This window comes from Schistocerca nitens, chromosome 2 (genome assembly GCF_023898315.1).
Source record: "Schistocerca nitens isolate TAMUIC-IGC-003100 chromosome 2, iqSchNite1.1, whole genome shotgun sequence".
NCBI lineage: Eukaryota > Metazoa > Arthropoda > Insecta > Orthoptera > Acrididae > Schistocerca > Schistocerca nitens.
In genome coordinates, this window is record NC_064615.1 from 300645146 (window position 1) to 300657363 (window position 12218).

Here is a 12218-nt window from a genome sequence, read left to right on the forward strand (position 1 = left end):
CTGACCTGTTTCGCAGTCGATGTTTTCTAAATTTTTTGAGAAGGTAATGTGTTGCAGCATAGTATTCCAGCTGGGTAACAATAATATTGTCAGCAAACTACCAGACCGACGTACAAATTTGCAGTCTGGGTGCGCGGGAAAGCCTCTAGAGTTTTTCCTGCTGTTATACGACATTGCAACCAAAACCGTAACTCCAGGTGTACATCTAGTGTGTGTAGCAGGCAAACAGGTTGTTTTCAGCCATTATCTGGCCTCCTTCTAACCAACATACGGCCATCACTGGCACTGAGGAAGAACCAGCTCTTCCAGAAAACTCAACAGATCCCCAACCTGCCCTCCAAAGAGCTCTCGCTTGACAACACTGAAGTCGCAAATGACAGTGATTTGGGCACGCTGCAGGATGTTTCTCTCGGAGCTGTCCTTGAAGTAACCCATTTGTAACAGTTCGCTGTGTCACTGTCATGCCAACTGCTGCTAAAATTGCTGCTGCAGATACGGTATGATGTGCCGAAGTCATATGCTGAACACGATGGTCTTTGCTCTCAGTAGTGCCACGTGGCCATCCGGAGGCTGATCTTCTTGCGACCTTACATTCTCGTGACCACCACTGCCAGCAATATGTACAGCGGCTACAGTTCTGCCAAGTCTTTTTGCAATATCGCAGAAAGAGCATTCAGCTTCTCATAGTCCTATTACACCTCTTTCAACCACAATGAAGTGTTAATAATGGCGTCTTTGTCGACTTAAAGGCATTGGCTCTGAGCACTATGGGACTTAACTGCTGAGGTCGTCATGTAGGGAAGCAGCCTACTCACGCCTTATAAAATTCACATCAGTCTTTCCATTGTGTGCCAGTCAGTCCGCTGTAACTAGCTCTGACATCATAAATGTTGCGCAATACTTTAAAAATCAAGTAAATAACCTGAATCGTTTCTAGCATGACAGGAGTAATACTAAATCAATATGTGTTGAATATCAGTTCAATAACTTTAACCATTTTAGAAATTTGGATGTTTTTCTGTAAAAATCATTGGCGCAACAGAACAGAGCTAGAAACTTAAAAATTTATATTTAGATTCCTTTTGCATAATAATTTAGTAGAAACAGTATTCTGGATCTCACAAATTAAAATTTTAGTTGAAATTCATGATTTTCTGGTTTTTATCTTAAAAATTAAGGAAGCAAGATAGATTAAGTAGGCGAATAAATAAAGCTAGGATGTTTAAATTTAAGTAGAAGGGAGATCCGCTATAATCATAAAGATGTGGGAAGTTTCAACTGAATAACTATAAAAACTATAGCGATAGCGTATCTCCAAAGGGCAAGTTCAGAGCTCGTCTACTGCATGTAGTGTAATTAAATTAATTATCTCGCCCAAAATATTTGACTTAGCCACGTCAGACTTTTATTATGATTACTTACCTGTGTGCTGATTGCACATTTAAATTGAGAGCTTCATCGGCCATCAGCAAAGGAAGCAATGATTTATTTGATAACTTAAAGTGGTGCATTACTAGCCCAGCGGCTAGTCGGGAGAGCAGATTTGATCAGGCGTTCCCTTAGCCATCCGTACCGCGGCTTTATATGTAAGAATGCTGCGTGAGAGGAGGAAGGCCCCAGTTCTCTCCAGACTCTGATTAGCGCACCACCTGTGCCAGGAGTCGTGTCTCGTCGGTATCGTTGATATAAACAGCCTCGGATGCAGTAATAAGTTACTCGGGATACACGTAACCATGAAATCGTTTTCGAGTGAAGTGTTAATTTTGGGATGATGTTAATGATCTATCTTTAGTTTGCGTATGTCGTATTTTCACGTGCCGCCGCAGGACAGACATTCTACCATTATTAGCGTGGCGTTAGATGAACATTATCATCAAATTATGGCGAGCATTCACTTAAACATTTAATTTGAACAGTTATAGTTGCATAAGCGCATTAGACTCTGAACTGCTCTGGTAGTTGGATTGTGTGGATTCTTTTCTGTGACTTTCAGAATATAGTGAACATTTTAGAGAGAATGGTTTTTGATTATGAATCCCAGACAATCTCCCAATTCCTCAGAGCTATAAGCTGTAGCTATAAATGTATTTCTCAGATGAAGTGGGCACTAGGAATTCTAATTACAGGCTTCACGTTTTGCTAATCACTTTCTGGTTGCCAATATTGTAATTAGAGAGCTAGTGTTGAGAACGGCAAACAACAGCATTAAATAAATAATAGGAACATTTAACAATTATTCCACCCGCTGCCCCAAAGTCTGTCCCCTAGAACTTAGAACTATTTATACCTTACTAACCTAAGGACATCACACACACCCATGCCCGAGACAGGATTCGAACCTGTGACCGTAGCAGTCTCGTGGTTTCAGACTGTAGCACCTAGAACCGCTTGGCCACCCCAGTCGGCCTTAAAGGCATTCTTGACTAACATCAACTGACCATGCCAACCTCAAGGGTAGCCGCTCACTACTGTTAACAGTATGCAACTGGCGCGGAGTTTGAATAGATATCATCTGTCAGATGTAGAAACATGCCTACCAACTTTCGTTTATGACGCCAAGTTTCTTCTTGGTGTTGCGATTCCCCCCCCCCTCCTCCCCCCATCAGTGTATGTTTACATTGCAAGCACCTCCACTGGTTTCTTCAATTGTAATCTACATCAGTACTCAGCAAGCCATCTGACGGTGTGTGACGGAGGGTACTTCTGGTGTCGCTAACTGATCCCTCTCCTGTTCAATTCGCAAATAACTCTTGGGAAGAACGATCGTCGTTAACCATCTGTATTAGCTCCAATTTCTCGAAGGTTTTCATTGTGGCCATTTTGCGAGATGTATGTGGGAGAAATATGTTGTCTGACTCTTCCAGGAAAGAATTCTCTCGAAATTTCAATGGTAAACCTGATATTTCGGTTTCGGCAAACGTTGGGGAGAAATGAAAAGAAAGCACGTAATATACAACTGTTTTATTGTTTGATGACTTGCGGGGGTCGTTCAATAAGTAATGCAACACATTTTTTTTTTTTTAAAGCCATTACTATACATAGACAAACGACCTTGTTGGTGCTTCACATTTGATGTTTGTTCTGTGCGCTGGTGAAGTTTCGAACCGTTCTGCCAGATGGCAGAGCCGTAGTGCAGCGTCAAAATGGCGTCTACATACGACTCACGTTACAAGCAGCGTGCTGTTATTGAATTCTTGTGTGCAGGAAAAGAAACCGTGGTGGACATCCATAAACGTTTGTGTCCAGTGTATGGCGATGCTGCAGTTGATAGGAGTACAATTGGACGTTGGATAAAGGAAGTTACAGCCTCAGGAAATGCAGGAACAGAGCTTCGTGATCAGCCACACTCAGGATGTCCTGTCGCGGCCACTGCTCCAGACATACTGAATCATGCGGATGCCATTATTCATGCTGACCAGTGCATCACAACCCGGCAATTGGCTCTACAGTTGTCAGTCAAAATTGGAAATGAGTCTGCAATGATCGAGACTCTCAGATATTCAAAGAGGTGCTCACGATGGATTCCACGAATTCTCACAACGAACTGCAAGATTCAAAAGAGGCAATTTCATCTGAATTTTTGGAATGATTTGAGACCAACGGAGAGGCATTTCTGACACGGATCGTTACGGAAGGCGAAATCTGGGTGCACCACTTGGCGCCGGAAACGAAAATACAGTTCATGGCGTGGCATCACTGAAACAATGCATAGGGACTATACAAGGCCCTGTAACAAATACAATAAATGAATCCTTCACATCAAGGACATTTCCAGAGCAGTTAAAACAGGCGAGAGTTGTACCTTTGCTTGTTGTTGTTGTTGTTGTTGTGGTGGTGGTCTTCAGTCCTGAGACTGGTTTGATGCAGCTCTCCATGTTACTCTATCCTGTGCAAGCTTCTTCATCTCCCAGTACTTACTGCAACCTACATCCTTCTGAATCTGTTTAGTGTATTCATCTCTTGGTCTCCCTCTACGATTTTTACCCTCCACGCTGCCCTCCAATACTAAATTGGTGATTCCTTGATACCTCAGAATATGCCCTACCAACCAATCCCTTCTTCTAGTCAAGTTGTGCCACAAATTTCTCTTCCCTCCAGTTCTATTCAATACCTCCTCATTAGTTATGTGATCTACCCATCTAATCTTCAGCATTCTTCTGTAGCACCACTGTTACAGAGCTTCTATTCTCTTCTTGTCTAAGCTATTTATCATCCATGTTTCACTTCCATACATGGCTACACTCCATACAAATACTTACAGAAACGACTTCCTGACATTTAAATCTATACTCGATGTTAACAAATTTCTCTTCTTCAGAAACGCTTTCCTTGTCATTGCCAGTCTACATTTCATATCCTCTCTACTTCGACCATCATCAGTTATTTTGCTCCCCAAATAGTAAAACTCATTTACTACTTTAAGCGTCTCATTTCCTAATCTAATTCCCTCAGCATCACCCAATTTAATTCAACTACATTCCATTATCCTCATTGGGCTTTTGTTAATGTTCATCTTATATCCTCCTTTCAAGACACTATCCATTCCGTTCAACTACTCTTGCAGGTCCTTTGCTGTCTCTGACAGAATTATAATGTCATCGGCGAACCTCAAAGTTTTTATTTCTTCTCCATGGATTTTAATACCTACTCCGAATTTTTCTTTTGTTTCCTTCACTGCTCGCTCAATATACAGATTGAATAACATCGGGGGGAGGCTACAACCCTGTCTCACTCCCTTCCCAACCACTGCTTCCCTTTCATGCCCCCCAATTCTTATAACTGCCATTTGGTTTCTATACAAATTGTAAATAGCCTTTCGCTCCCTGTATTTTACCCCTGCCACATTCAGAATTTGAAAGAGAGTATTCCAGTCAACATTGTCAAAAGCTTTCTCTAAGTCTACAAATGCTAGAAACGTAGGTTTGCCTTTCCTTAATCTATCTTCTAAGATAAGTCGTAGGGTCAGTATTGCCTCATGTGTTCCAATATTTCTGCGGAATCCAAACTGATCTTCACCGAGGTCGGCTTCTACCAGTTTTTTCATTTGTCTGTAAAGAATTCGTGTTAGTATTTTGCAGCTGTGACTTAGTAAACTGATAGTTCGGTAATTTTCACATCTGTCAACACCTGCTTTCTTTGTGATTGGAATTATTATATTCTTCTTGAAGTCTTAGGGTATTTCGCCTGTTTCATACATCTTGCTCACCAGATGGTAGAGTTTCGTCAGGACTGGCTCTCCCAAGGCCATCAGTAGTTCTAATGGAATGTTGTCTACTCCCGGGACCTTGTTTCGACTCAGGTCTTTCAGTGCTCTGTCAAACTCTTCACGCAGTATCATATTTCCCATTTCATCTTCATCTACATCCTCTTCCATTTCCATAATATTGTGCTCAAATACATCGCCCTTGTTTAGACCCTCTATATACTCCTTCCATCTTTGTGCTTTCCCTTCTTTGCTTTGAACTGGGTTTTCATCAAAGCTCTTGATATTCATGCGAGTGGTTCTCCTTTCTCCAAAGGTCTCTTTAATTTTCCTGTAGGCAGTATCTATGTTACCCCTAGTGAGATAAGCCTCTACATCCTGACGTTTGTCCTCTGGCCATCCCTGCTTAGCCATTTTGCACTTCCTGTCGATCTCATTTTTGAGACGTTTGTATTCCTTTTTGCCTGCTTCATTTACTGCATTTTTATATTTTCTCCTTTCATCAATTAAATTCAATATTTCTTCTGTTACCCAAGGATTTCTACTAACCCTCGTCTTTTTACTTACTTGATCCTCTGCTGCCTTCACTACTTCATCTCTCAAAGCTACCCATTCTTCTTCTACTGTATTTCTTTCCCCCATTCCTGCTATTTGTTCCCTTACGCTCTCCCTGAAACTCTATACAACCTCTGGATCTTCCAGTTTATCCAGGTCCCATCTCCTTAAATTCCCCCCTTTTTGCAGTTGCTTCAGTTTTAATATACAGTTCATAACCAATAGATTGTGGTCAGAGTCCACATTTGCCCCTGGAAATGTCTTGCAATTTAAAACCTGGTTCCTAAATCTCTGTCTTACCATTATATAATCTATCTGAAATCTGTCAGTATCTCCAGGCTTCTTCCATGTATACAACCTTCTTTTATGATTCTTGAACCAAGTGTTAGCTAGGATTAAGTTGTGCTCTGTGGAAAATTCTACCAGGCGGCTTCCTCTTTCATTTCTTAGCCCCAATCCATATTCACCTACTACATTTCCTTCTCTCTCTTTTCCTACTACCGAATTCCAGTCACCCATGACTATTAAATTTTCGTCTCCCTTCACTATCTAAATAATTTCTTTTATTACATCATACATTTCTTCAATTTCTTCGTCATCTGCAGAGCTAGTTGGCATATAAACTTGTACCACTGTAGTAGGCGTGGGCTTCGTGTCTATCTTGGCCACAATAATGCCTTCACTATACTGTTTGTAGTAGCTTACCCGCATTCCTATTTTTTAATTCATTATTAAACCTACTCCTGCATTACCCCTAATTGACTTTGTATTTATAACCCTGTATTCGCCTGACCAGATGTCTTGTTCCTCCTGCCACCAAACTTCACTAATTCCCACTATATCTAACTTTAACCTATCCATTTCCCTTTTTAAATTTTCTAAACTACCTGCCCGATTAAGGGATCTGACATTCCACACTCCGATCCGTAGAAAGCCAGTTTTCTTTCTCCTGATAACCACATCCTCTTGAGTAGTCCCCCCCCCCCTCGGAGATCCGAATGGGGGACTATTTTACCTCCGGAACATTTTACCCAAGAGGATGCCATCATTATTAACCATACAGTAAAGCTGCATGCCCTCGGGAAGAATTAGGGCTGTAGTTTCCCCCTTGCTTTCAACCGTTCGCAGTACCAGCACAGCAAGGCCGTTTTGGTTAGTGTTACAAGGCCAGATCAGTCAATCATCCAGACTGTTGCCCCTGCAACCACTGAAAAGGCTGCTGCCCCTCTTCAGGAACCACGCATTTGTCTGGCCTCTCAACAGGTACCCCTCCATTGTGGTTGCACCTATGGTATGGCTATCTGTATCGCTGAGGCACGCAAGCCTCCCCACCAATGGCAAGGTCCATGGTTCATGGGGGGGGGGGGCCTCATAAACATATTCTATGTTTTTAAGAAGTGTTTGCAACTGCTGTGCTGTTGAAACATATCTCCTTATAACATTTGTCGTTAACTATTAACTAGCTGCTGGAAATACGGATTATTCTTTTTGTTGCCGCCATCAGTAATGTCCTTTAATCGAATATCGTACGAGACTTATTTGCTGTTGTTTTGTCGGCTAGATACATAAAATTGCAATTTATACGATATGAGGTTCGCGATTCAACACCATACGTGAAACTGATAACACGTTTTGGTAATAAGCAGCGTTTCCAGCTGCTAGTTGACAGTTACGTGTTCCCTATGATAGAGGAATGAGCGAGCTATTGGCAGCTTCCTCGTAGCTTAAAACCTTTCATTTTACGTTTAATCTTCTAGTACACCGAGCAGGCTTTTTCTACAGTGTGTTTCTTTGTATGCTAACACATAGATCCCTGGATTGTGATTTTGCTTGTTTACAATTCATATTAACATCATTCGGGGTTGTTTATCCTTACGCAGATATGCGCTTTTCCCGAAGACTTCTAATTTACTCCGAACGAGGACCGTGAAGATAATACGCAAATAATGGAGTAATTTTACAGATTTCTTAATACATTTATGTTAAACATTACTACAACATTATGAAAGAGCTCCCAGTTCTTCTTTTTTTCGTTTCACAGTCTGGCACTGGTGATTCTTGCTATTCACACAATAGGCCTGCTATCTTTCCATAGACATGGTTAAAGCGATTGTTGGTCATCAATACGACTGCTGCTTCTACTAACGGTATGAAAAATGGATAACTATTATCGTAAGTTCACTTTCTGATTTGTTAGGTCAATTTTTCTCTGTGGGACACCTTATCATTGATTAGTAGTGACACACTGCGTCTGTTATGTTACCCTAATGACTGCCACAGATAACTTCTCGCTTCTATTTTTACAGAGTCGTCATTCCACAAAGCATACCGAGAATCACTATTTAGTCTATGTTCAGAAAGGGGAAATGACATTGAGTTTTGTGGGTGACGTGTGGTAATTTACCAGTGGCGATAACAGTTACCAAGAATACTTACGGGCCAGGGTGAATTCCCACCGCGGCTGTGGGACGGAGTGCAAAACACCCATTCCAGTCAATCAGGCTGCGTGACATTCCGAGTGACTAACGTTTAGCTGGCAATCACCACATTTTCTCCAGTCGTCCTTTGTCACTTTAGTTCCCTTTTTATACATTCGCAGCACTCATTTCGAGCTAAGTTGCCAGAGTCCATTTGACGAGAAAACTTCTATTCGCTGATCAGTCCAACTTTCTTGTGTCACAAAATAGGGTGCGACTGAGTCGCTAATAACTACAAGACTAATAATACATGAACGGTGGTTTAGCCCACAATGAATAGATTTGTGATAGATCACATCTTTCCATGTTTGTCGCGCAGAATTAGTTTTGCTTGTGACATCGTCATACTAGTGTATGTGGATGCACGTGATTGTTACAAATAAGCTTTTAGTAAAGAAATACAGTGGACTGCCAAAAAGTCACGGGATAGCAATATGCACGTATATAGATGGCGGTAGTACGCGTACATAAGGTGTGGAAGGGTAGTGCATTGGAAGAGCTGTCATTTTTATTCAAATGATTCATGTGGAAATGTTTCCGACGTGATTATAGTCACACAACGGGAATTAACAGATATTGAACGGGAATGGCAGTTGAACTAGATGTATGGGACATTCCATTTTGGAAATCGTTAGGGAATTCAATATTCCGAGATCAACAGTATTCAGAGTGCCAAGAATACCGAAGTTCAGGCATTAGCGCTCAACACGGACAACGCAGTGACCGGCGGCCTTCACTTGATGACTGAGAGCAGTGGCGTTTGCATAGAGATGTCAGTGCTGACAGACAAGTAACACTGCATGAAATAACCACAGAAAGCAACGTGGGACGTACAACAAATGTATCCATTAGGACAGTGCGGCGAAATTTGGTGTTAATGGGCGAAGGCAGCAGGCGACTAATGCGGGAACCACCACACTTTTAACATCAAATTGATATCAAATTAATTATGACGTCATGGGTTTTCGCCATCTGGCATGTGGGTCCCTTCCCCCTCCACCTCTCCCCCACACCTGGAAATAGCAGCAAATTAAATAATGCCAGGAAATTCAAATTTATTGGCAGAAATATCAAATTCTGTGTGTTCGCCTTGTGGTTCTGAGATCAACTGACATAGTTCACAGCACCACCACCAGAGGGCGCTGTTGGCCTTCAGCCCTCACCAGAGAAAACACAGCATGAACAGTCATGTAAGTATAAGATAAAAAATATCTATTTATTAGTAGTAGCTGTGTAATTTTAAAAAATATATGTTTTGTCTTGTTACAGCAACAATTCTAGAGGCACCAGACAGACAGCTGGGGACCATTGACCAACTGCAACAGTCTACAGCACCCAATGAATCAGATGAACGGCCCTGTAAGTGGAAAAAAAAAAGAATTCTAATTTATTTTGTTTTTCTTCTTCTCTAACAAATCTGTATACAATTATATCTTTTTGTCTTTGTTGTAGGCGAGATGGATCGGTGGCACCATATAGATTCCGATGAGAATGAGATGCATGAGTGGATCAGGGAGATGGCGATAGTAGGATAAAGTTGGTATCACCCCACATTGTGGGTTGCTTACATCAGGGGCAAGCATACACCCAGGGGCAAACTTGATTGATTTATGACCTTAACCTATTGTTTTGTTAATTGATTTATGACGCCCTGGGGTTGATTTATGACCCATAGGGATAACGCATCCTTCTGAGAAAATCCCCCACCCCTCCCCCTCCCTCACCACTCTGTGTACTCCTCTCGCTGGTACAAGAACAACTTTGATTTCAAATTCATTGACCAAATAATTAAGTCTTTAAATTAAATGACCCCTTCCCCTCTGGTAAATCTTCCAGCATTCCACTCCAACTCCCCTCCCCTCCCCAACTGGAAATTGGCAGGAAAAGCACTGTCTGTGCTGGAGAGGAATGATCTCACAACAGGAAATTCAATTACATTGCAAAGAATATACTGTTTACTTATAGAATTTAATTTGCAGGGGTTGGATCTCTCTTGCTCATTATTCACTGCTGTTTTGGAAGATGTTGATCTTGTAAAATACATTGAAAAGAAGTAATTAAATAGATCACTTTTTTTTCAATCATACAAGGAATACCGCCTTGAAATCGACATCAATATAACTCACAGCATGTAATTACACAGGTAAAAATCTCTCTATCCTTTCTTGGCACCGACCACAGGGACAAACATGTCAGCCTGGACATTGCGTGACCTTGAGCCGACACCTTTGCTGGGCTGCACCATGCACCAGTGTCTGAGAAGTCACATTACATCCACTTGGGCCCAACGGCTGCTGTCAGCTGCCACCACCAGCCAGCTCGTGCGGTGCGCAGACCGGAAGTCGCGCTAATCCCAAAACAAAGCATCAGGTTGTGGCCACTCTTTGACATCGATACCTGAGAAATCCCTGTTGAAACACATGTTTTCCCTCTCCTTCTCTTTCCCTCTCAAGTGAATGCTACATGTTTTTGTAAACCAATGTATGCAAACACATACAGACCAACATGTTCCCCCTACCCCTCCTCATTTCCATTCCCCTCCCTACTCATGCAGACCTGGCGCTGGTAGTCAGTACATCCCTTTCTCCTCACACTTCTACTGCTATGAAAACCTAAAGCGGATGGAACAAAGACATTCAAAAAGAAGTAGGTAGCACCTGTTATGTGCCACACTAACCCCACCTTTCTCCTGAACAAAGTAGTAGATACCGGGTAAACACCGAGGTGTACTTGTCTTGGAAATATCCTCTCACTCTACCAGATTGATTGACTAATTAGTTAAATCAATACCCTTTGTGTGCGGCCAGTTTTTTCTTGCATCCTATTGATGGATTGTGGGACTGGTATATTTGGCGAGATTGGATACCAAAACTGCCCGGTTTTCAAACCCTAATCTTCCCCATTTTGGATTTTTTCCCTTGCCTCCTATTGGTAGATACTGGCACAGTTATGTTATTAACCAAGAAAATAGCATTGGCTGGTATTTTCTGTGGCCTGTCTAAGGCATTAGACTGTGTGAAGCCAGTGGCAGCTCATGAGTATACATTCTGTCTGTCCACAAATGTTTAGATTCAGATAAATTTGAGACCGAGCGAGGTGGCGCAGTGCTTAGCACACTGGACTCACATTCGGGAGGACGACGGTTCAATCCTGTCTCCGGCCATCCTGATTTAGGTTTTCCGTGATTTCCCTAAATCACTTCAGGCAAATGCTGGGATGGTTCCTTTGAAAGGGCACGGCCGATTTCCTTCCCCATCCTTCCCTCACCCGAGCTTACACTCCGTCTCTAATGACCTCGTTGTCGACGGGACGTTAAACACTAATATCCTCCTCCTCAGATAAATTTGAGAGTGTGAACTTAGTAGCATCTGCTGTATAACGGTTACGCTTATCAACAAGTTTATACAACTACAGCCACTGCCAGTAATAATAACAACAGTAATAATAACAACAATAAGATGCATAACTTATCTGGCAAAAGAAAGAATTTTATTGTGGAATTTTGTTATTTTGTACATAATTAAGTACAGTTTAGGGCAATAATGAAATAATGTGCAAGCTTTCACAACTTTCCATTTCGAAGTTTTGTGTAAGTGAGAGTTTTCACGCTTTTCCATTTTTTCGAACAAATGTACAATATCTTAATATACGTATTAGTTCACGAATTTACTTCTGGGCTGAAAATCAGATATTCTTAGGCTGCACCCACACAACAACTTGTGCTAAGTGTACACTTCCTTGTTAAATATTCGCTTGTAGTCACGCTTATTTGATTTGGTCATTCTCTCAATCAAAGGATCTGTCCTCAGAGGTGCTGGTCCATTTGTGGCTAACTTTTCCTGGTAATTTACCTTTTTGTTCACTAAAAGAGATTTTCACTCTGCAGCAGAGGGTGTGCTGATATGAAACTTCCTGGCAGATTAAAGCTCTGTGCTGGATCAACACTCGAACGTGAGGGTCTTTGCCTTTCGTGGACAAGTGCT